The 26,881-nt window shown below is 39.8% G+C and overlaps 1 protein-coding gene and 1 pseudogene across 5 annotated transcripts in view; one reads left to right on the top strand and one right to left on the bottom strand.

The window, feature by feature from the left end:
* Positions 1-26,881, top strand: part of KDM2A (lysine (K)-specific demethylase 2A) — an 83,586-nt gene that overhangs the window by 3,512 nt on the left and 53,193 nt on the right. For 2 of the 5 annotated variants that reach the window (XM_005864319.2, XM_014538093.1), the window contains one exon: positions 5,711-5,831. The exons of 2 other annotated variants lie outside the window; for them this stretch is intronic. The gene's annotated coding sequence lies outside the window, so the exon portion shown is untranslated. Of the gene's footprint in view, positions 1-5,710; positions 5,832-25,737; positions 26,037-26,881 lie in introns of those variants that run through there. One more of the 5 variants, XM_014538094.1, reaches the window with a different exon arrangement.
* LOC106725775 lies at positions 20,532-21,066 on the bottom strand (annotated as a pseudogene).

Consider the following 26,881-nt stretch of genomic DNA (forward strand, 5'->3'; position numbering starts at 1 on the left):
TTTAACACCTTGTCTATCTTTAAAGTAGGTCATAGTGTAGAACTTAGGTTGTTTTGCAGTAGGCCATGGAACATAAAGTGTGAAAGACAAAATGACAGGTTTATCAATTTGGCTTGGTTATTAAAGTTTGTGTTGATCTCATACAGTATATATTTGTCAAATTTAATTGAATCAGGTAGTACATTGACTATACTATTGTTGACTGTTACTTCATGTTATTTTTTGGGACAGAACCTAAATGTTCTAAACTCATTTAGAAACAAGAATGACTTTTTTGTATTCAAAACCCTTTGCCTATCTTTTTTAAAAAAAATGTATTTTTATTGATTTTAGAGAGGGAGGGAGAGGGAGAGAGAGATAGAAACATCAGTGATGAGAGAGAATCATTGATCGGCTGCCTTCTGCACACACCACACTGGGAATTGAGCCCACAACTGTGGTATGTGCCCTAATCGGGACTTGAACTGTGACCTTCCAGTTCATAGGTCGATGCTCAACCACTGAGCCATGCCAGACAGACATTATTATTATTATTTTATTTGAGAGAGAGAGAAACATTGATGTGAGAGAGACACATTGTTTGGTTGCCTCCGTATGACACCCTCCCCCCCACCCCCCGCCATATAACCTAGTACCCCTAACTGGGAATAAAACCTGTGACCTTTCAGTGCACTGGCAGATGCTCCAACCAACTGAGCCATGTCGGCCAGGGCGATCCTTTACCTATCTTTAAAAAAAAAAGTTGTATGCGTACTAATAAGAATGCTATATTCATGATTGAATAAATCCTTTTACTGACATAGCTATTTCAAGCACACAGGATGAATTTGGTAAGATTTGATAGGTTTATATCATCTTTATGACAAGTAATTTTTAGAAAAATCAGAAATAGCTAGTTTTTTAAGGTTGGCTTATCTTTTACCAAACTATTATTTACTTATTACATGTGGAAGAGAATTGTACCTTTGAAGATGATGTGTATGTGTAGATTTGGGTATTGACTCTACTTTCTGGAACCAGAAAACTTATTTTTGTAGTGTAGGAAATGACATGAGAGGGTAAATATTGTTTGGCTTTTTTATTTTATTTTATATTTTATTTTTATTTTTTAAATTTATATTTATTGTTGATAGTATTACAGATGTCCCCATTGTTAGTTTGTCTTTTTTCCCCATTGACCCCCCTCCACCCAGCACCCGCACCTCCCAGGCCTTCACCACACTATTATCTGTGTCCATTGACTGCATATATGCATCTAAGTTTCCTGGTTAATGAACAAAATAAACTGATGAACAAAATAGATCCTGTTTGGCTTTTTCAAAGACATAGACTTTTGTTTTGTTAACCCTCACCCTAGGATATTTTTTCCATTGATTTTTTTTTTTTTAAGAGGGAGTGGAAGGAAGGGAGGAGAGAGAAACAACTTGGGGAGGGAAGGAATGAACCTGCAACCCAGGTACATGTCCTTGACTGGGAATTGAACTCAAGGGTCCAAAGGCTGATGCTTCAACCACTGAGCCATGTCAACCAGGGCTAGATGAAAAACATTAGTAGTTTCAATGTATGGATTCCTAGAATAAAGCCAGATAGATCTCCAAGTCAAATTGGTATATCTGAGGAGAGGAACAGAAGCTTCAGTTTTAATGATGGGTGGATATTTGATTGTCCAGAGGTAAAGATGATTTATTTTTGTATTTTAATAAATTTAGATGTAGGACCTTATTAAGAAACATTGACTGGTACTAAATATGGAACCTTTTTTTTCTTCATTTGATTTCAGGAGCTCAAGTATTGGAGTAGTTTTGGATGTTTGTGACTCTCCATTTACATTTAAGTTCATTTATAGGGAATGTTCAGCATAATATCTTAGAGTTCCTTAATCTAAAATATTAGTTAAGTCCTTAGCAATTATAATTGATGATCTTTTAGGTTTTTGAAATCACACCAATTTTGAGTAATCCTTATTGCATAGAAAATCAGGGGCAAAATAATGTGCATTTAAAGTAAATGCTTAATGCCCAGCCAGTGTAGCTCAGTGGTTGAGTGTCAACCAATGAACCGGGGAAGTCATGGTTTAATTCTTGGTCAGAGCACATGCCCAGGTTTTGGGCTCAATCCCCAGTGGTGGGGGGAGGGGTGCAGGAGGCAGCCAATCAATGATTCTCTCTCATCATTGATGTTTCTCTCTCTCCCTCTCTCTTCCTCTCTGAAATCAATAAAACTATATTTAAAAATAATAAGTAAGAAATAATTAATACCAATTATTCACAAACCCTGCAAAAAGTAGACAAGGAGGTAACACTGCCTAACTTATCCTATGAGGCATTCCCCAGATACTAAAACCAAACAAAGACATCACAAGAAAACTACAGACCAATATCCCTTATTAATCTATCTGTAATAAAAAAAGTATAATATGCTAATTAGACTGGACAGCTGGACAACCTGCTGGACGACCTTCCGGACGTCCTTCTGGATGACCTTCCAGATGAAGCCAGGGCTGTGAGGGCTGAAGCAAGCTGCCGTGGCTGCGAGGGCCGAGCCCGTTGCACAAATTTTGTGTATCAGGCCTCCAGTGTGTGTGTGTGTGTGTGTGTGTGTGTATAAGCCTAATATGCAAAGTGTCCCCTCTGGAGTTCAATTGCTTACTCTGACGTGCGCTGGCCACCAGGGATGGAACAGAACGAAGGAAGGCCCTGGCTGGCAGCCAGCAGCCGGGGAAGGGAGACCCCAGCCCTGGCAGCCTGCAGCCAGGGAAGGGAGGCCCCAGCAGCAGCTGCTAGAGACCCTACCTGTGCATGAATTTTGTGCACTGGGCCTCTAGTATGAGTATAAAATACTAACCAACCAAATCTAGTAACATATGAATAGAATCATACACCATGACCAATGGAATTTATCAGAGGAATATAAGGTTGATTCAACATCTAAAAATTAATTGATGTGCCCTAACCGGTTTGGCTCAATGGATAGAGTGTCGGCCTGTGGACTCAAGGGTCCCAGGTTCGATTCTGGTCAAGGGCATGTACCTTGGTTGCGGGCACATACCCAGTAGGGAGTGTGCAGGAGGCAGCTGATTGATGTTTCTAACTCTCTATCCCTCTCCCTTCCTCTCTGTAAAAAATCAATAAAATATATTTTAAAAAATGTTAAAAATTAATTGATGTAACATATCAATAGAATTTTTTTTAAAGTTACATGATCATATCAATAGGCACAGAAAAAAAAGCATCTGATAAAATTCAAACCCTTTCCATAAAAACAAAGTAGGAATGAAAAGAAACTTCCTCAACTTGATAAAGGACACCCACAACTAACATCACTTTCTTTTTTCTTAAATTATATTTTTATTGATTTCAGAGAAGAAGGGAGAGGGAGAGAGGGATAGCAACATTAATGATGAGAGAGAATCATTGATCAGCTGCCCCTGCACGCTCCATACTGGTGATCGAGCCCGCAACCCGTACATATGCCCTTGACTGGAATCAAACCCGAGGTCCTTCAGTCTGCGGGCCTACGCTCTGACCAGTGAGCAACCCAGCTAGGGCAAGGGATCTAATTATTTTTTGGAGACCCAGAGTAAGGACTATATTTAAGCTCTATTATTTTCTCCTGTTTTATTTTGCTGAGCACCAGTCATTAGCTACCATACGTAAATTTATTTGTGTATCTCTCTCCATTAGTGTAAGTTCCTTGAGAGTTGGGACTTTGTTTTTGTTTATGGTGTATATTGGATGCTTTGAACAGTGTCTGACACATACAAAGTGTTCAATGAGTAGCCTGAAAAAAGAAGATACTCAGTCTAAACATAGAAAGTGCTCAATAAGTATTGGTTTATGTTGTTGGAAGCCTTCATAAATACTTTTTTGTATTACCAGTTTTCTTGAGTGCTAGGAATAGGCCACTAGAATTGAGGAGAGTTTTGGTGCACAGGGATAAGCAAAATATCTGGGTATTGGATCTTGCAATGTACATAAGGACCAAAAGTCTCAGTGGTTCTCAACCTGTGGGTCACGACCATCGGAAAACACATACAGTGGGGCCTTGACTTACGAGTGTCCTGACTAACGAGTTTTTCGAGATAAGAGCCATCTCTCGGCCGATTTTTTGCTTTGAGTTGCAAGCTAAAATTCGGGTTATGAGCCAGCTTCAGATACCCCACCGCTAGTTGGCGCAGCGAACGTCACAGTGAACGCCACAACATCAGCCCAGCATCACGTGTCTCACTCGTTCACAATTGATTTGACATACGAGTAATTTGAGTTACGAGCTCCGTCACGGAACAAATTAAACTCGTAAGTCGAGGCCCCACTGTATAGCATATCAGATATTTACATTACGATTCATAACAGTAGCAAAATTACAGTGATGAAGTAGCAACGAAAATAATTTTATGGTTGGGGGTCACCACAACATGAGGAACTGTATTAAAGGGTCGCGGCATTGGGAAGGTTGAGAACCACTGGAGCTATAACAGATTAAAAACGTATGCTTAATACACATACACGCCAGATGAACACATCTGTAGTGGTTGGGCCATTAGAAAAAAATAAGAAAATATCTAGTTAAACTTTAAAAGCTCAGGGTGAATTCTCCTACCTCTAATCCTGTCCTAAACCCTGTATGTCAAAGTTTTTGCTGACTTTTTAAAAAATATATATTTTTATTGATTTCAGAGAGGAAGGGAGAGGGGAGGGGAGGAGGGGGAGAGAGAGAGAGAGAAAGAGAGAGAGAGAGAGAGAGAGAGAGAGAGAGAAACATCAATGATGAGAGAGAATCATTGATTGGCTGCCTCCTACATGCCCTCTACTGGGGATTGAGCCCAAAACCCGGGTATGTGCCTTTGACTGGAATCGAACCTGGGACCCTTCAGTCCACAGGCCGACGCTCTATCCACTGAGCCAAACCAAGTAGGGCAAGTTTTTGCTGACTTTTAGACAACCTTTAAGTTGTGAAGTTGCAAGTGATTTTATTCTCAAGGTCATTAAGTCAGGGAATTAATACATTTACTGTATACCACTCTGAGGGACTTATATTCTTTATTTTATATCCTTTAAAAAACTTTTTTCCTTGGGAAATGGACATACTCAGGTTTCATTAATTTGCTCTGTTTATCTTATTTTTGGAATAATACTATTTTTGCATTGGCTTTCACATTAAAAAAAAAAGTTAAAACTCAATAAATACTTATCATGTGCCAACTAATAGGTTATGTTCTTTCATATACATTACCTTATTGTACCCTCAACGCAGTCTTGTAAGGTAGACTGTATAGTTTTAAACCTTAATTTCTTTTAATTATGGAAATGGAAGCTTGGGGAAGGCCTTGATCAACTTGCCTAAGATCATAGTTGGTCGGAGTAGAACCCCATGTTTCTTCTTTCACATCGTACCAACTCTCTTGTGGTGCATTTCATACAGAAAACAAAAGATACCCACTTCTGTTGTAGGAAGTGGTTAAACTTAGTACTTTCTCTACTTTAAAATTTTCTTCCCTAACAGATGCCTGCTTAATATCCTAAATGAGGTATAAATTTTTGACAGCCGGTGTTTAGTCATATTTTAAAAAAGATCGGCACATTCTTTTTGTGAACTTTTAATTGATTGCACTTAATCTATTAAAACACCAGTATTTGTGTAGTTTGTGTATATGTCAGGCCTTTTATTTATGCATGTCACTCATATCATTGTTTTCTGTTTTAAATTTTAGGTTCTTGGGGGTTTTCTCTATCTGTGAGTACTTGGTAAAAACTTAAAACCATAAAGATAAAAGGCAGCAGATAGTGACCAAACGTGGTTTTGGCAAATACAGTGGTGAAGGCCTCCTTCAGGTAGGTAGAGAGGAGGAGGGAAGAGGGTGGCCTTTTAGGAGGTAAAGACAGCAGAAGCTGTATTATGGAGTGGGAAGTCTATAAGGTCTATTCTGAAGATATCCATGAGATTAGTAGGATAAAAGTAGATTTGTTTTGGGAGGGAGGCGCTGTTCATAGGGTTGGGCACACATTTTAAACAATTACGAAAAGCCACCTGTGGAAAATAGCCGTAAGTTGTGGCTTATTTTTAACCGAGTAGTAATTTGATCAAAATTTTAGAAGTAATAGTTTTTCAGTTTTAGTTCTGGAAGAATACTGAAATAAGTTACCTCTTAAGGTGAAAGGTACCTGAACTCTAGGGCAGTGGTTCTTGAAGTGTGGTCCTCTCACCAGCAGCATAAGCATTATCTGGGTATCTGGGAACATATTAGTTACACGCATTTTTGGATCCTCCCCATACTTACTAAATCAGAATCTCTGAGGTTGGGGACCAGCAAAATGTGTTTTAACAAGCTAGGTGATTCTGATGCATGCAAAAGTTTGAGAACCACTGCTTTGGGGTGTAAGTAGTAGAAATGGAAAGTAAGGGGTGGAAGGAAGCAAGACATGTTGGCAGTGAATGACTTAAAACTTGATGACTGCTGGATAGCAATGTGCTATGATGGAAAAGAGTGCTTGATTAGGGATCATGAACCCTGAGTACTAGTATTAAGTCTATCACCAGTTGTGGTTTTAACAAGAGTACTGACATGTCATTGAGGGAGTTATAATAACTGATTTTTGAGGATTTTGGAGGCAAAGGCAATTGAAGAATTGAGGTGGACTCTGAGGTTAAATCTGGATTCCCAGGAAGATCAGAGGGAGGGATTTTTGAAAGGGGGAGAAGAGAACTTGGGTGGATGTTTTAGACAGTTGGAATAGATTTGTTTAAAGCAGGGGTCCTCATCTTGGTGTGATTTTTGTTCAGTCAAGAGAGTTTGACAGTATCTGGAGCCTTTTTGTTGTTGTTAATCCTTACTCTAGGACAGTGATGGCGAACCTATGACACGCGTGTCAGAGGTGACACGTGAACTCATTTGTTTGGTTGATTTTTCTTTCTTAAATGGCATTTAAATATATAAAATAAATATCAAAAATATAAGTGTTTTACTATGGTTGCAAATATCAAAAAATTTCTATATGTGACACGGCACCAGAGTTAGGGGTGTTTTTTTTTGTTTGTTTTTTTAAAGGGGAGAATGATGATTTTTATTTTTTTAAATATATTTTATTGATTTTTTTACAGAGAGGAAGGGAGAGGGATAGAGAGTTAGAAACATCGATGAGAGAGAAACATCGATCAGCTGCCTCCTGCACACTCCCCACTGGGGATGTGCCCGCAACCAAGGTATATGCCCTTGACCGGAATCGAACCTGGGACCCTTGAGTCTGCAGGCCGACGCTCTATCCACTGAGCCAAACCAGTTAGGGCAAGTTAGGGTTTTTCAAAATGCTGACACACCGAGCTCAAAAGGTTCGCCATCACTGCCCTAGGAGGATATTTTTAAAAAATATTTTTTTTATTGATTTCAGAGAGGAATGGAGAGGAAGAAAGAGACAGAAACATCAATGATGAGAGAAAATCATTGATTGGTTGCCTCCTGCATGCTTCCCACTGGGGACCAAGCCCGCAACCCCGGCACATGCCCTGACCAGGAATTGAGTTGTGACCTCCTGGTCCATAGATTGATGCTCAGCCACTGAGCCACATCGGCCAGGCTAGGGGGATATTTTGTCCATTGATTTTTAGAGAGAGTGGAAGGGAGGGAGGGTTAGAGAAAGAGAGAGAGAGAGAGAGAGAGAGAGAGAGAGAGAGAGATTGATATGAGAGAGACACATGGATTGGTTGCCTCTGGCACACGCCCTGACCAGAGCCAGGGATTGAAGCTGCAGCCCAGGTATGTGCTCTTGACTAGGAATCGAATCTGAGACCCTTTGGTTTGCAGGATGACACTCTAACCACTGTGTTATACTGGCCAGGGCTAGAGACATTTTTTATTGTCGGATTAGGGGAGTACTACTGGTATTTTAGTGAATAGAGTCTAGGGATGCTGCTAAGACATCCTCATGCACAGATCAGACCTCCACAACAATGAATCATCTGACTCAAAATGTCAATAGTGTAAGATTGAAAATCAGTAGATAGTTCTATGTATATTATTCTGATTAGCTGCTGTTCATCTTTGAATTTAAAGTCTACCACAAAACATCTTGAAAGCACTCTCAGATTTTGTTTCTCAGGGCTTCGCCCAAAGTAAGCATGAAGCATTTTTATTGTTGACTTTTCACAAAGCTCACTTCATGGTCATGACAAATCCTCAACCCAGTTGCAGATTTATTACTCAGCTTATCCTAAGATCAATTTATTTGGATACCCAAAATAAGTATTCACTGTCTTGAGATCAATAATTATGTTACAACAAGGAATTTCCTTTTGATATTCTCTTTGAAGGATAGAAAAATGAGATAAAAGCTGCAGTGTTAGACGTAAGCAAATATTGAAATATTATGAATTGCCCTGCAGCTGAATACCCATGACTCTTCCTGAGAAACAACCTCATGGGCTGGTTGTAACCCTCAGTGTGAATTCAAGGTAGCCTGACTATTATTCCATCTCTTTATAGCCCTGGATCACAGAGCAGTAATCTGGCCAACCTTCTTTCTGACATTGACCTCAAGAGAATTTACATTTGTAAATATAGGGATCATTTTATAATACTTTTAAGTTTCCAAAGTACTTTCCCTGTTTCTTGTATTCTTTGATCATCTTAATCTTTTGATTATCACAAAGGATTGCTGGAACTCGGGACGGTGCTACCATGTAGCACAAGTCTAGAACAGCGGTTCTCAACCTGTGGGTCGCGACCCCTTTGGGGGTTGAACGACCCTTTCACAGGGGTCACCTAAGACCATCGGAAAACACATATATAATTACATATTGTTTTTGTGATTAATCACTATGCTTTAATTATGTTCAATTTGTAACAATGAAAATACATCCTGCATATCAGATATTTACATTACAATTCATGACAGTAGCAAAATTACAGTTATGAAGTAGCAACGAAAATAACTTTATGGTTAGCGGTCACCACAACATGAGGAACTGTATTAAAGGGTCTCGGCATTAGGAAGGTTGAGAACCACAGGTCTAGAAGGTGCTCTTCACATGTCTTAATCTATGTGAAAGATGTCCTTGGAGTTGTGCAGTGTACAAAAATAATGGTGGCCCTTTTGGGGTGGATAAGATAAAGGAAAAATCACCCTGTGTATTTGAAACATTGGGAGGAAAAGCCCAATCTAATGGATAATAATACACTATGTGCTTGGTATTGGCACTTTGTTCTAATTCCCATTTTACTGGTTTGGAAACTGAGGCATAGAGCAGCTAAGTAACTTATCTGAGGTTACCCAGTTAAGAAGGGAAAGAGCCAGGATTCAAAGGAGGCAGTCTGGCTTTCAAGCCTACCAGGCTAATACTGCCATATTTTCAACTTTATTGAAGCACAGTTTGTAAATGTTTTGCTGATGGATTTGGGGTGTTCCCCATGTCATCTTTTCTCATTCAGGAGATTCAATCATTAAATGTTTGTTGAATGCTTACACTGTGGCAGGCACTGTGCTTGGTTCATGCCTTGTTAGACTTCTAAATACTATACTATGGTTTCAGATGTGTTGAATATTTCAAAGAAATTAAAAGGGTAATAAAATTGTTGTATCATGGGAATAACTTCTTGAGATTAGGTGATCAGTAGAGGCTTCTTTTGAAGATGGCATTTTGTAACTATGACTTGAGTGATGAGGAGCCAATTTTGTGAAGTTCAAGAACTTAGGGGACCAGATCTGGGTCTAGGTAGAGGGACCAGCTAATGCAAAGCCTAATTAATGGTAGGGATGAGAAAATGTTGCAAGCACTTAACCATGTGTCCCGACACCATGCAAAGCTTGCTATAGATATAGAGATAAGACAGGCATGGTCTCTCTATCATGAAGCTTATAGTCTGGTGGGTAGGTCAGACATTAAATAAATACTTACAATAGTAATGTTAATTATAGTTACACAAAGGGCTGCGAAGGTAAGTACAGAATGCAATAAGAGTATATAAACCTGATCTAAACTTCAGGAGTGGGAGAAGGTGTCAGAGAACACTTTTCCTGAGAAAGCCTTTAAAGCTGAGACCTGTAGGGTGAGTAAGAGATAACCAACTTTAAAAGAGAAGTAACTAGCATATGCAAAAACCCTGAGGTTGGAAGGAATCTGACACATTTGAAAAACTTACCAACCAAACAAAAACAAAAGTCCAGCGTAACGAGAGAAGAGAGTGGAGGAGAGAGTCAGTCTTGACAACGGGTCAGTCCAAGTAGGGTTTTATCCTGAAGGCAGCAGGAAAGACAGACATTCAGCAGAGGAGTAATATGCTTGGACTAGCCCTAGCTGGTTTTGCTCAGTGGATAGAGCAACAGCCTGCAGACTGAAGGGTCCCAGGTTCAATTCCGGTCAAGGGCACGTACCTCGGTTGCAGGCTTCCAGCCTTGGTCGGGGGCATGCTGGAGGCAACCAATCAATGTGCCTCTCTCACATAGGTGTTTCTGTCTCTCCCTCTCCCTTCCACTCTCTAAAAATCAATGGAAAAAATATCCTTGGATGAGGATTAAAAAAAAAAAAATGCTTGGACTAATTGACTAGAGTATACAGAAAGGATCAGAATGGATTTGATAAGACCAATTAGGAGGCTACTGTAGAGATTCAGGTCAGATACGATGGTGGTATAGTTGAGAGTGCTGACAGTAGAATTAGAGAGGTTTGTGTGTTTTTTTAAAATACATTTTATTGATTTTTTGCAGAGAAGAAGGGAGAGAGATAGAGAGCTAGAAACATCGATGAGAGAGAAACATCGATCAGCTGCCTCCTGCACACCCCCTACTGGGGATGTGCAAGAAACCAAGGTACATGGCCTTGACCGGAATCGAACCTGGGACCTTTCAGTCCGCAGGCCGACGCTCTATCCACTGAGCCAAACCGGTTACGGCATAGAGAGGTTTTGAGAAATATTTAGAAAATAGAATCATAGGATTTTGGTTCTTTGGATGTGTGAAGGGTGAAGTTAAGGGGGTACATGTAAGGATGACTCCCAAATTTTTCTCATGTGGGTGACTGTAGTACAGTCCTTTTATTGAAATAGTGCACCCTGAAGGAAGAGCAGGTTTGGAGATTGAGGGAAATAGCATAAGTTCAGTTTTGAGTAAGTTTGGACAGTTTGAATGTGAGGTGCCTATAGAATTGTTGAGTAGGTAACTATGGTTCTTGACCTAAGGAAGGACTTATTGGCATAAGGCGGAGTTTCATTGGCATATTATGGTAATTGAAGTTGGTAGACATGGAGTGGCATACTAAGGGAGTGAGAAGGAGGGGCCCGAGGTATGAGAAAAATCAAGGTAGTTGTGTCTTTGAAGCCAAGTGACTGTGGTACTTACTATTTATCAGGCACTGTTCTAAGCATTAGTGTATTTGTCCAATACCACCAGGTAGTAACTGGAAAAGTGGGTTTTTGAACTTAGGTTCGTCTGGCTCCAGTTTGTATTCTTAAACATCACTTTATACTGATAGTGCTTCAAAGAGGTGGTAGTGGTCAGCTGAGGTCGATGCTACTCAGAGACTGAGTATATTAAAAACCGAGATGGCCATGGATATGGCAATACAGAGGGTATTGGTGACTTTAAATAGGAGTTTTAGTGGCATCTGGAGGCAGAAGACATTCTTCAAAATAAATGTGAGGCTACACAGAGAGTGAGTGAAGAGAAGTTGAGTGAAATTTGGCTGTGAAGAGAGAAGGGGTGCAAATCGTAGTTCAAGTACAGGATCTAGAGAAGGTTCTCTTGGATTTTTGTTTGTTTGTTTTTAAGATAGGAGTGACGATTACATTTACTTTATTTTATGTTTTAATATATTTTTATTGATTTCAGAGAGGGAGAGAGATATAGAAACATCATTGATGAGAGAATCATTGATTGGTTGCCACACCCCCCTCTGGGGATCGAGCCCACATCCCAGGCATGTGCCCTTGACTGGAATCAAACTCAGGGACCCTATAGTCCACAGGCCAATGCTCTATCCAGTGAGCCAAACCAGCTAGGGCTGACCATTACATTTTTTTTGTTAACCCCTTTCGGTCCAACGTGGAGGCTGACTTGACAGACCAGGCGCTAGGACAGTGATGGCGAACCTATGACACACGTGTCAGAGGTGACACGCGAACTCATTTTTTTGGTTGATTTTTCTTTCTTAAATGGCATTTAAATATATAAAATAAATATCAAAAATATAAGTCTTTGTTTTACTATGGTTGCAAATATCAAAAAATTTCTATATGTGACATGGCACCAGAGTTAAGTTAGGGTTTTTCAAAATGCTGACACGCCGAGCTCAAAAGGTTCGCCATCACTGCGCTAGGAGCAGGTCCTACGTCGAGGCTGAGGTCGACACCGCAAACCGGTTCAACATTCATTCAATCCCGTCAATTAATTTGGACCAGACTGTTTGAATTCCAAAAATAAAATTGGACCGAAAAGGGTTAATGGCATTATCAACTACTAGTTCTCTGTTATCTTCCACTAGAGGCCCAGTGCACGAATTTCATGCACTGGTATGGTCCCTAGCGGCTGCCGGCCAGGTACTCCCTCCCTTCTCCCAGCCACCTGCTGCTGCTGCTGGCCGGACCTGCTGCCACCACCAGCAGGGACCTCCTGCAGCCACCACCACCACCACTGGCCGGCTGTGCCTCTCTCCCTTCCCCCAGCTGGCCCTGCCTCCTGGTCAAACTCCTGAACAAACTCTCGGTGGAGGGGACACTTTGCATACTACGCTTTTATTATATAGGATATTTAATCAATTGCTAAGACCTGCTGGATTTTGATATTCAACGCTTTTAGTTCCCACTACCACTCCTAGTTCTGACTCAGTCTGCACTGTTGTAGTAGCCTCCTTCTTAGATTTTTATTCTGGGTATCTTTTCCATTATTTCTTATTTTGTGCTTCCAAGGTTCTGATTAGGTTGTTCCCATCCTCTGTGACATTCCCCCACTCTTAGTCACTGGTGGTGTGGGATGGACACTGGACTTTGGTTCATAAGATGTGGCTTTGAATTTTAGCTCATATTCTGTGTAATCTTGGGCAAGTTACTTAACCTTGATGAACTGTAACTTTTCATGTGTGGAGTAGTGAAAATAAAGCTTACCTTTTGGAAATTGCTTATAAATACTTGGTTAATTTTTAAGGTTTTGCCATTGTAGGCATAAACTGCTTAGCCTGGGCTTCAGGCTTCAGTTGACTATTACAGTTTTATCTCTTTTTTTTTTAAATCCTTACCTGAGGATACATCTATTGATTTTTCAGAGAGAGGATGGGAGAGAGAGAGAGAGAAATATTCATGTGTGAGAGAAACAAGAAGCATCCATTGGTTGCCTCCTGCACACGCCCCAGCTGGGGATCAAACCGTCAAGCTAGATATGTGCCCTGACTGGGAATCGAACCTGCAGCCTTTTGGTGTATGGGACAATGCTCCAACCAACTGAGTCACACAGCCAGGGTTTATTATCTACTCTTTCTTACTTACTTTTATTTTGTTTATTATTATTATTTTTTAGAGAGAGAAGAGGGAGAGGGAGATGGGGGGAGGAAGGGAAAGAGAGAGAGAGAAAGAAAGGAAGAAACAGCAATATGAGTAAAACATCAATTGGTTGCCTTTGTACGCACCCCAATGGGGGATTGAACCTGCAACCTAGGTATGTGCCCTGATCAGGAATCAAACCCGTACCTTTTCAGTATACGGGACAAAGGTCCAACCAACTGAGCCACTCCGCCTAGGGCTTATCTACTCCTATATATGTTCCAGTCAAACCAAGCTACTTGCTTGCTTGTGATATCCTATCTCCCTGTCCCTACCTTGTTTTTCATCCTCTAAAGCCCATTTGCAATATTGTTTTACTAATCTCACACACTGAAGGAAACCTCTTTCCTGAATCCTCATAGTTTTTTCTCCCTACCCCTCTGATATCTAAATGGATACAAGATAAAAGTTTAATTATGTCAGATTATAAGCTCCTTGAGGAAAAATTATGACTTCCCTGGCATACACAAAGCACAGTACCCATGTATATCATTGAGATTAACATTACTAGTTGTTTAAATTTATCATAAAGACAAAGCAGAATGTGCCCTGACTGGTGTGGCTCAGTTGGTTGAGTGTTGTCCCGTGCACCATTTGGTCAGGTAGGGGTGCGTACGTTATTTCTTTCTCTCCCTCACCCTTCCTCTCTCGACAAAAAAATCAATAAAAACATATATTTTTTAAAAACTGCCTTACTTTAGGTCACTGCCTTAAACAAGTGTCTGTCTTTCAAAATTAATAATAATTTTTAAAAGACAAAGCAACTGTAATAAAATTACTCCATTCTGTGGTGAAGTGCTGACAGTTATCAGGATGGTGGTGGTCAGAACACAGTCAAAGAAGGGGAGCCAAGAAACAAGAATTTGCCGTAACTGGTAGCCCCACTTGTTCTGGTCATAAGAGAAAGGAGGAAACAAGCTGCTCATGTTCCTTGAGACCATCCAGTTACCCTTGCTCTTACTACACGGTGCTCACCAGCTTCTTTTGTAATTAGCTTGGTTCCCTGTTCCTTGACGCTGGGAAAGGGGTTCCTTGGATAGTGGGCATAAATATTCAGTCAGTGGTAGGCATTACCAGAAGTTACCTGTAAGTTCTTTTGTCTTGTAGAATTGATTATTAGCCTACCAAAATTTCTTCTTTGAACTTGAAAGAGACAAAAATATACCTGGTTGCTGTGGCTCAGTTGGTTGGGCGGTGCCAGGCACCATCCCAGGCACTGAGGAGTTGCTGGTTCGATTCTCCAGGGCACATATCCTGGTTTTGGGCCCAATCCTCTGTCGGGGGCATGCAGGAGGCAGCTGATGGTATGTCAGTGTTTCTCTTTCTCCTTCTCCCTCTCTCTCAAAATTAATTTTAAAACCTTTAAAATAAAAGAGACAAAGATATCTACTTAACATTAATAGTATGTAAAGCCACTTTTTTTATGTGCAAAGGTTTGAACATGGTGTGTAGAATGCTAAGGTACTATCTTCATACCATAGTTCAGACCCTTTTCTCAGAGAAGTCTTTGATTAAATTCTCATAGTATAGAATACCTCTTATGCATAGCACTTATCAAAATTGCTACTTTATATTTACTTGGATAATTATTTGATTGTTTCTCTTTTAGAGTGTAAGCATCATTAAAGCCTGCTACAATGCCTTTTCTCACCATTTTATCTCGTGCTTAGTATAATGCCTGGTCCACAGTAGGTGCTTGATGGATTTTTTTTTTCTGTGAATGTGTATATCTAACAGCTCTACATTCCACCCCATTCTGTATTCTTGGTAAGCTCCTAATAATTATCCTCCAAGGACCCAGATGTTGTTCTCTTGAGTTCTCTTCAGTTATATTCCCAAGGCACTTTTTACGCACTTCTTTTGTGGAACCAGCCACTTTGTGTTGTAGTTATCTGACTGTGAGTCTCTTCTTTAAAGCAAGGGACCATGTCTTCTTCAAGTGCTCCAAAAATATTTATTGAATTTAACAAAAATATGTTTGCACTTTTTAAAAATACATAAAAATATATAACATAATGACTGAACCCTAACAATGGAAAGAACCTTAGGTTGATAATCAGGAAGCCTGTTAGTTATCTAAGCTTTATTTTATTCACCTGCAAGTTCTTTCTTAGCATAATAGTTTAAAACAATTGTTTTCAAAGGGTGTCCCTGACCATATCTGAGAACTTGTGAGAAATGAAGATTCTTGGGTTTTTCTCCAAACTTACTGAATCAGAAACTCTGGGAGTGGGACCCAGCAATCTGTGTCTCAACAACCCCATTAGGTGATTTTTTTTTTCTATTTTTTCCATTGATTTTTAGGGAGAATGGAGGGGAGAGAGAAACACTGATGTGAGAGAGACACATCGATTGGTTGCCTCCCACATGGCACAGACCAGGGCTGGGACCCTGCAAACCCAGGTGTGTGCCCTTGACCAGAATCGAATCCTGGACCCTTCAGTCGCAGGCAGATGCTCTATCCACTGGGCCAAACCAGCTAGGGCACTATTTTTTAAAATACATTTTTATTGATTTCAGAGAGGAAAGGAGAGAGAGAGAGAGATAGAAACATAAATGAGAATCATTGACCAGCTGCTTCCTGCATGGCTCACACTGGGGATCGAGCCTGCAACCCAGGCATGTGCCCTGACCGGGAATTGAACCATGACCTCCTAGTTCATAGGTCCATGGTCAACCACTGAGCCACAAAGGCCGGGCAGGTGATTCTGATAGATGGTCAAGTTTGAGAACTATCGAAATTAGTTTAGTAGTTTGTCTGTTTTTCTGTGTGTTAAAAAAATTAGAGTTAACTACTTTACACTTCATAGCTTAAGGTTATTTTTAAAACTTTTCTTTGTGTGTGTTTCTTACCAGTTGAATTTGTGGACATTTTTTCTGAACTATTAATGATAGTTATATAGGCAAAATAGGCCTTTTTTGCTTGCCCAAGTCAAAGCTAATAATATAATAATACAGTGGAACTTCATTTCTCAAATTTGATTCATTCTGAAAGGCTGTTCAAAAAAACAGTCATTTTTCCCCAATCCTATCCTATATAATAAAAGCCTAATATGCAAATTGACTGAATTGCAGAATGACCGGTCACTGTGATGCACACTGACCACCAGGGGGCAGACACTCAACGCAGGAGCTGCCCCCAGGCCAGCCAAGGTGGGTGCGAGCTGGGGGCCCTCCCCACCGCCCCAACCCCCCAATCGCCCTACTAGTCACCCTGCAGAGGGAGGCGGGGGGTGGGGCCAGCAAATGGGCAGTGCCAGGCCGGCAAAGGCGGGTGCCAGCGGGGACCCCCCAAATCGACCCGCCAGTCACCCTGCAGAGGAAGGTGACTGGTGGCGGGGGGCGGGGCCAGCGAGTGGGCGGCGCCAGGCTGGCCAAGGTGGGTGTGAGTGGGGGGCCCTGATCACCCTGCTGGTTGCCCCACAGATCAGCCCTGATTGCCGGCCAGACCTAGGAACCCTACCTGTGCACAAGTTTTGTGCACTGGGCCTCTAGTTAGAAATAATGTAGCCCTGGCTACATTATTTTGGTCAGTGGATAGATTGTTGGCCTGTGGACTGAAGGGTCCCAGGTCCGATTCTGGTCAAGGGCATAATGCCTCGGTTGCAGGCTCCTCCCCTGCCTAGGCCCTGGTCAGGGGCATGCAGAAGGCAACCAATCAATGTGTTTCTCTCTCTCCCACTCTCAAAAAAATCAATAGGAAAATATCCTTGGGTGAGGAATAAAAAAAAAGAAAAAGAAATAATGTAAATTGAGTTAATCTGTTCCAGACCCCCAAATGAGTCCTTGTTTTAACCTTTTTATGTACAATACATGTCTATTGTACTGTTTAATCTCGAAATCAGGGGTCCTCAAACTACGGCCCGCGGGCCACATGCAAATACAAATACTGTATTTGTTCCCGTTTTGTTTTTTTACTTCAAAATAAGATATGTGCAGTGTGCATAGGAATTTGTTCATGGTTTTTTTTAAACTATAGTCCGGCCCTCCAACGGTCTGAGGGACAGTGAACTGGCCCCCTGTTTAAAAAGTTTGAGGACCCCTGCTCTAAATGAACCCCTTAGAAACAAAAAGAGCATGAAATGTAAATGAAAATTTAACAAAAGGGAAAGGAAATGTATAGTAAAAATGAAAATTTTACAATAATTATAAGCAGCAACAAAAACACAAAAATATTCATGGCACAATATCCTGAGATTTTGACAGTGGTAAACTGACTCATATTCGCGCATTCTCTCCTTTGTCACCTGCAAAATGAATGTCTCATCATACAGGTGTCAGCATGAAGGGGTTGACAGGTTGAGAAGCTTATTGTTTGAGATGGGAGAGGTTCGAGAAACGAGGTTCCACTGTACTTACCCACTTAGCTTTTTAAGCTCTTTCTCAGTTTATACCTCTCTGTTTGTAATTTTTACTCCATGTTATCTTCTGTATCTTTATGAAAATACTAGAGGCCCCGGTGCATGAACTCATGCATGGGTGGGGTCTGGCCCACCCCAATCAGGCTGATTGGGGCCAGGCCAGCAGGGGGGAAGGGCTGCAGACGGTTGGGGTGGGGGGTTGATCAGGGGTGGGGCCAGTCTGGGGGAGGGGCTGCGGTCGGTTGGCTGGCCAGCCCCACCCCCTGGTCGAACTCCCAGGACGGGACAATTTGCATATTAGCCTTTTATTATATAGAACTAGGAACTGTTCCAAACATTGTGTTGTGGGTACAAACATCTACAGACATCCATTTGTGTCTGTCCCTTATTTCTTTATATTTATTCTTTAATTCTTTCAGATTCTATAATTTAAAAATTCTGTAGAGAAGCCTTGTTAAAGGTGTTTATAATTCTAAATACATTTCTTGAATTTTTTCCTTTATTGCATCCATGTGGCTGTTGTAATCACACATTTGGGAAAGCCCCTGCTGATACTTGTGCCATCCTGTGTCAAGTTGGAACTTTGAGGGACTCTGAGTTACCAGCCATAAGCCAAGGAACCCCACTGTGTAAAAGTAGAATAGGAATTTCTAGTATCATGATCAAGTGTCAAGTAGTGGTGGTGGTGTGTTGGGGGCCAACCCCAGCAGGTCCAGGGGTTCCCCAAGGTGTGGACGGAGTCGGTGAAGAAGGAATGACACGGATTCAGCGTTCAGTTGATCAGCAGCCTAGCCAGGATCTCCAGCCAAGTTCTGTCACTAGGTTCTCCAGCCAAGTTCTGGTGTTTATTGTCTTGTTACATCTGTATTTATACCAGTTGATTTTAATCCTGTCAATTTCTATTGCAAAGGTTAGGGCGTTTCTTATCTCCATTCCAGGGAGTAAAGATTATGTAGCTTAAGCATGATTGTTCGTAGTTAAAGTGATTAACTACCCGCCTGCCACTTAGTTAAGGGGTTTTATCCCCTCCCTAACTTCAGGGAAAAATCCCTACCTGGGGAAACAACCTTTCTCGGAGAGGTGACCTTGGTTAAAACACATAGCGCTAAGGGGAGCAAACAGTATGCTATATACGGCAGGTCCCTTGAAACATATGCTGTGCAGATGTTTCTTTCCTGCAGCGACTGTGTCAGGCAGCAAGGATGGACCGGCTTCCGGCAGTGGTGGTTTTAGACCTGGGAAGGCATCACATCTCTAGGCCTCAGCCTTTTCTGTGTTCGAACAACTTTCTCTCATTTTTCATAGATTCAATTTTCTGACCAACTAACTACATCTCCTTAATTTGATGAGAGACGTAGTTTTAAGACACATCTGAAAACAGAAAAATGTTGGCTCAAATTTCACAATCTTGTTCTACTGTAATAATCATTGAATGACTTATGTATGCCTACCCATATTAATCAAATTCATTGGCTTCTACTAAAGTTTTAATGGGAATAGAATGGCAAGCTGACACATGTCCATTTGAATCAATCTGTTCACTTCACAGGCATTTGATAGGTTCATTGGCACAGGAATTTAAACTGTGCACTGGCTTAGGTGTGAAATAATCTCTTCCATTTCTGAAAAGGAGATGTTTCTTTGGGTATAATGTTTTTTTATATGCTATTAAATTCTAAAAGTAGTTTATTGGCTAGTTGAACTATGGAATTAATTTGATATTAACAAGACTCATATTGAAACTGTAATTAAATACAGAAGTAATACAAAGGACTTGAGTTTCTTTAAGTGTTGTTGTTGTTTTTGTGTGTTTTGGTTTTTTGAGCTGGTGTCGCTTCCACTGGGATGTCTTTATCCTTTTCATCATAATCACTTTCTCATTTATGTTGATAAGCTTGTCTGCACTTAGTTCCTCTGATATATATTACTCCATTCATATTCTATTCACATTTCATTTTCAGCATTTTCACTTTTTTTTTTTAAACAGGCGAGTTTTTTGTTGGTTTGTTTATTAAATATATTTTTATTGATTTCAGAGAGGGAGGGAGAGAGAGAGAGAAACATCAATGATGAGAGAGAATCACTGATCAGCTGCTTCCTGCATGCCCCCCACTGGGCATCAAGCCTGCAACTCAGGCATATGCCCTTGACTGGAATCAAACCTGAGACCCTTCAGTCCGCAGGCTGACGCTCTCCACTGAGCCAAGCCAGCTAGGGCTCACTTTTTATTTCTTTGCTTCATTTTTATCTTTGTAGGCCAGTTCCCTCTTTTGATTATCCTTTTTTTTTTTTTTTTATAAAATACCATGTAGTTTATCACTGGGAGACTAGGAGGCAATATACTACGTCTTATTATTTGTAAGTGAACTCATCACCAACAGACTTTGAAAGAAGTGGTATGATTGGTCACTGATCATGATGCACACCTCTTATTTATAGAATGTTTTGTGGACTGAGAAGCTAACAGTAAAGTTTGTACTTTATTCAACTACTCACAGTTCATATACAATGGTAAATGAAATTTGAACTATATTGTTAGGAGATTGATGTTATTTAACTAAATTGTGGTAACTGAAATGTGTACATATTGGGACCATGCAAAGCAAGTACTACCAGTATAAAGAGTGTAAGAATGAGCACAAATGGTTTGATTTTTTTTTCATTTTGTTTTTAATGAAAGTTGTATATAATATTACTTTATTCCTGCATCTTCTCAATTGTTTTTTCCTTGTATTTTCCTTTTCCTTTCCTACTTGGCGAGATTTGGCTTTACGTTCAAGAATCTTTTTGCCGTCTTTGTCCAGCTTTACTCTAGTGATAACCCCTTGCTGGGGTGAATGCCCACATGAACAGTTGTCCTATTAGCTTTCTCCAGTTGCACTTGTTCAATGTAGATGACGTATTTCTTCCTGTAAACCTGGACTACTTTGCCAATTTGCTGCCCTTTGTAATGTCCTCGAACAACCTGAACCTCATCATCCTTTTGGATGGGCATGGACCGAACATTGTACTTCTGTCTCGGCTCTTTGGAAAGAGGAGACGACATGATCTTCCTTCGAATGTGGGAAGGTGCATTGAAATGCCTTTTACAGTTCTTGCTCCGGTCAGAAGTCACAAAGGGGTTGAACTTCATTTTGACCGCTGGCGCTCCTACGATGGCCGAAAGAGGGAAGAGCAATGCTTTGATTTTATAATGTTAGAAGATTAATTCCTTGTAGGAAGATTAATGTCATTGTAGTTTACTGACCTGTAGTTCTGGTTTATATGTAGGATCAGATGATGACATACTGTCTATAATAATAAAAGCGTAACATGCTAATTAGACCGGACAACCTTCCGGATGAAGCCAGGCTGCAGCCACGGGATTGAGGCAGCCACCGTGGCTGAGAGGGATCTCAGCTGCAAAGGCCTACTCTTGCATGAATTTTGTGCATCGGGCCCCAGTATATGTATATAAAGGACCTTTGTTAGCCATAACACATTATAGAGAACAATTATGTAGTATGATAGGGCAAGCAACATGACCAGCTCTAATATGCCAGGCAGTATTTTATTTTACTTTTTATTTTATTTTATTTTATTTTATTTTTTTAAAGAATTTTTGTGAGTTTATTTGACTTTATTTTACTTTTTAAATATGTTTTTAATGATTTTGTTTTATTTGTAGTTTTATTGATTTTAGAGAGAGGAAGGGACAGAGAGAAAGAAACATCAATAAGAGCCTGGCTGGTGTTACTCAGTGGTTGAGCATCGTCCTATGAACCAAGAGGTCATGGTTTGATTCCTGGTTGGGGCACATGCCTGAGTTACGGGCTCGATTCCCAATAGGGGACATGTAGGAGGCAGCCGATTGATGATTCTCTCTCATCATTGGTATTTTTATCTCTCTCTTCTTCTCCCTTCCTCTCTCTGAAATCAATAAAAACATATTAAAAAAAAAAACCATTGTGAGAGAGGAACATCCATCTTTTGCCTCCCACCTGACCGGGGACTGAACTCATAACCTGGGCATGTGCCCTGATCGGGAATCGAACTGGCAACCTTTTGGTGCACAGGACAACACTCAACCAACTAGCCACGCCAGCTAGGGTGCCAGGCAGTATTATACTTTACATACAGTAGATATATCATTTGATCCTTATAACAATCTCTGAAATTGGTGGTACTTCATACAACCTCATTTTATAGATGAGGAAACTGAGGCTTACAGTTTATATAAGCTTAGTAAGTAGCTGATCCAGGATTCAGACTTAGGTCTGTCTAGCTCCAAACCCATATTCATTTTACTACTACATTTTTTGTGATGGTTGTTAGGAGTCCTCTCAGAGGCCCTTTGATAGTGGCTAAATTGAAATTAAAAAATGAAAAAGGAGCATTTTAGATATACTTAAGTGATTAAATTCAGGTTTAACATTTTGGCACAAAGACTACTATTCATATTTATTGCATCATACCAGAAGATAGTGTTAGGTTGTCTCATTCTTGGTGATGCTAGGCTTGATCACTTTATTAAGTGTGTGACTGTTAGATCTTTCCTATAATATATTTTTCCTTAGTAATTAGAAAGTAATTTATGGGATGGTACTTTGAGATTTCCCCAACAATTTTTCACTACTCATCCACCTATTTTTTCTTTTAATTCTCACCGAGGATATTTTTTCCATTGATTTTTATTTTATTATTATTTTTTTTTAGAGAGAGAGTGGAAGGGAGGAGGGGGAAGAGAGAGAAAGAGAGAAACATCAATGTGGGAGAGACACATTGATTGGTTGCCTCCGGTACATGCCCCAATTAGGGGGAACAAACCTGCAACTCAGGTACGTGCCCTTGACCAGAATCAAATCCGGGACCCTTCAGTCTGTGGGCTGACGCTCTATCTACTGAGCCAAAATGAGTAGGGCATAGCTTTTAAAGGTTTTAACATTTTTTATATAGTTAAGTCATGAGGTCATCATTTGTAAGGAAAGGTAGAACTGGGAATAGAGTTTGGAAAAGAAACTTGAAACCACGTGTTGTATGAAATGAAGCTACCAAATACAAAATGAGCAATATCGAAACTGGATGAAAAGAAACATTTATTCTCATTTTTTGCTGCAGAAAATGTTTCAATTTAATATTGGTTATTAACTATATTGGCATGGTCCCCTCCTCCTCATTTTAGTGCGTTTTATGTAGTTATTCCTTAACTAGAGGTTTAAAGTGTTTTATTAAAGTATTTATAGTTGCATAGCTTTCTGATCTCATTTGGGATCATGTTAATATGTTTGAAACTCCCTCAGAACCTGGCTGGAGGACTAAAGTTAATTTGTAGTACTAACAGTAAAGATTTCCTGAACTCAGATATAAATAGCAGAAAAGCTATGCAAGATGGAAGTTGAAACAGAATTAAGATTTATGAGAATGTCTACAGTGTAAGTCCAGAGTATGTGATCAAGTTCAAAACAATGTTGTGGAAGATTTGATATATGAGAGTATAAATAAGCCTTGATTGTATTTCATTCAGACTTAACCACATCTTCTGTACCATCCTGGGAAAGGTTAGGTTAAAAGATATTCCTTTCACTGGATTTCAGGTGTCAGTGAACCTTGCTAAACCTTATTAAAGAAAGACGGAAAGGAAAATTCAAGAATCAAGGGCTTCCCCAGAGACTGTGTAGTCCCAGACATTAAAGATTCTTTTCTTTTTTTTATTGATTTCAGAGAGGGAGAGAGAGATAGATACATCAATGATGAAAGAGAATCATTGATCGGCTGCCTCCTGCACGCTCCCCACTGGGGATCCAGCACGCAACCTGGGCATGTGCCCTGACCTCCTGATTCATAGGTCGATGCTCAACCACTTCGCCACACTGTCCGGGTGACAAAGATTCTTGTAGCAAGACTTCTAGCTTATCTTCTAGTGGTAAACTAATCTAGTACACACCTGTCAGTTGATTAACTTAGAGTCTTTACTAGATCACTTATAATTGGTGCAAATAATTGTCACTATTGCTGCCCTTTAAGAAAATTATGGTTTTTTTGGCAGATAAAACTCAAACCATAGGTGTTTTTTTTGTTTTTGTTTTTTACTTTATCAGAAACAAATAATCCATATCCTAAAGTGCAATCCAGCTGAAATTGTCTATTATACTTTGCTTAGAACTTAGCAAAAGAGCTGAGGTAGGGGCCAGTGGCACATGGCTTGGCACTACAATTCAGTTTAAATCTCTTTTTAAAAATTTTTATTTACTTTTCTCCCTATCACTATCTACTTTAAGACTTTCAATAGGTTTGGGATGTTACACCATGTTCAGCATGGCAATAAGTCAATCAGGAAATGCCCCAAATGTTTATACTTCTGGCAAACAGATAAGCAGATTTTTTTTTTTCCTGGAGCTTTTTACTAGTAATAATGACAAACATTAAAAAGTATTTTCTTCTTGCTTCTGAATTAACTGAATATTCCCTTAGCAAGGCTATAACCAATGTATTAAATTCCCTGTATGTTTGCCTTAGTGTGGTCTTGGGAGTCCCAGGTTCCAACATTTATGTGACCTTGAACGGGACACATCTTAACCTCTCAGAGTCTCATTTTACTCATTTCTAAATTGGGATAATAACGATACGTACTTTTTTAAGGTTGTTTGAGGATTTAATGGGCTAATAAATACAGACTGCTTTGCAAACAATGAACTTTCAATAAATGGTATCTGTTATAATTTTCAAAACTTAATAAGTTTATATCAGCTAGTTCTACAGATTCCATTCTGACTGGTTTTAATTATACAAATAAAATATGAATGCATTATTGTATAAAATTAAAGTTTTGCAGATAAGGCTAAAGAGTTTCTTAACAGCTGTAATCTCAATTCCTTCCCCAGAAGTAACCATTTTATCAATTTATATATCCTTCCATGTCTTTTTTTGTCTTTAAAGTACAAAAATACACACATGTATATATATTTTTTACTTCATATATCAAGAATAAATGAAGTGATTTTGTAAATATTACAATTGTCAGTTATTAGGATCTACATTTTATAGGCTCAATAATCAGAGGATAGCAAAACTCAGCAATTTGTTATATAGTGTCAGATCTTGGACCAAATTATAGAATTCTTTTTTTTTTTTAATATAGTTTATTGATTTTTTACAGAGAGGAAGGGAGAGGAATAGAGAGTTAGAAACATCGATGAGAGAGAAACATCGATCAGCTGCCTCCTGCACACCTCCCACTGGGGATGTGCCCGAAACCAAGGTACATGCCCTTGACTGGAATCGAACCTGGGACCTTTCAGTCCGCAGGCCAACGCTCTATCCACTGAGCCAAACCAGTCACGGCTGTAGAATTCTTTATAACTCTAGAAAGTTTTAATCAAAGGAAAATAGCCAGAAGAAATAAGAAACATAGTTTTAGCCATTTAGCTCAGAAATATACAGTTGCTTTTTTAGCCAATAAATAGGTCAGAATTTATGACATTTAGTGTCTCTCAGTTTACCTTAAGTTCCACAACAAGAGGTTAAAGTTACTGTTTGTTAGTCTGACAAATAAGAAATGTTTCCTTTTCTCAAAAATGTGAAAAGTTTGCCACCATCCTTTTGGGGCAAGGGAGGTATTTGGGGGAGGGTAGTAGGAAAGAATAATTAAAACTGTTTGCATATTATTGATCCTCAAGTATATTTAAATTATTTTTGTAATTGCCAATGGTATTTTGTTTTTAAATTGTTTTTTAATCCTAACAGAAAGATATGTTTGTTCTCTTAATTGATTTTTAGAGAGGAAGGGGGAAAGAGAGAGAAATGATGTGAGAGAGAAACATCGATCTGTTGCCTCCCATTCGTGTCCCAACTGGAGATCAAACCCACAACCTAGGTATGTGGCCTGACCAGGAATGGAACCTACAACCTTTTGTTGCACAGAATGATGCTGGAACCAACAGAACCGCCCAGCCAGGGCACCTATGGTATTTTTGTTTATAACATGAACTTTGGGTAGTGGATTCCAGGCCACTTGAAGAAGATTGATCATGAAGTGATGTTTCTCCTAAAGCCACTTGTTATGACAGAATTTTCTTTTTAAGTAAAGGAATATCAAGAGAAAGAGGCCATAATTACTTGTAGCAGGGATCTAAGAGTTGGAGAATTTGACATTATCTCTCTTCTCTTGGGAATTAGAGGTCAGTTGGGCAAAATTATAGGAGAAGGGAGTTAGTAGACACAGGAAAATGCTAACGTAAAGTAGTGCTAGTTCTAACAATTTTGAGAGTGATATACAGTGGAGCAATATATTCAGGTCCTCTTTTATCCCAATATTCAGACTTAACCTGGTAATGAAAGCCAAAGGACAAAACTCCCAGACTCTGTGTGTGTTTGTGGGGAGGTCTGTGGTAAAGCCCCCACTCTCTGCCCATAATAGGGATGGAATAACCACCTTTGATGGAGGATATCAGAGCTTGGTTTGAGTTTAGTTTGTAAGTCATACCTGCTTGTTTGGCTGATTATCTTATGAAAGTATAGAGAAATTCCAGCATATGTTGCCTTGGGCGATTCATATACAGGGATGGGCAAGAGTCAGTTTGCAGTTGTTTGTATGGAAAATAATACAAGAATTAACTCTGTTTTGTATACTCACAACTCCTGCTTTTGCCCACTACTGTACATAGCTTTAAGTAGCTTTCTTGATAGCTCATTTTCTAAGCTTTACTTCTGTTGCTTCTTCTAAGATTTAGATTGTCCTGTCCAGTATAGTAAGCCACAAGCCACAAATGAGACTAAATTGAGATGTGAGTACAAAATACACACTGAATCTTGAAGACTTAATATGAAAAAAGAATGTAAAACACTCGGATAATGGTGCATGGGATGACGTTCAACCAACTGAGCTACACTGGCCAGGACGGGGAAAATATTTTTATTTTTTATTTTATTTTATTTTTAATTAAATCTTTATTGTTTAGATTATTACAGTTGTTCCTCTTTTTCCCCCCCATAGCTCCCCTTCACCCGGTTCCCACCCCCCCCT

The sequence above is a fragment of the Myotis brandtii genome, unplaced genomic scaffold (assembly GCF_000412655.1).
Source record: "Myotis brandtii unplaced genomic scaffold, ASM41265v1 scaffold187, whole genome shotgun sequence".
NCBI lineage: Eukaryota > Metazoa > Chordata > Mammalia > Chiroptera > Vespertilionidae > Myotis > Myotis brandtii.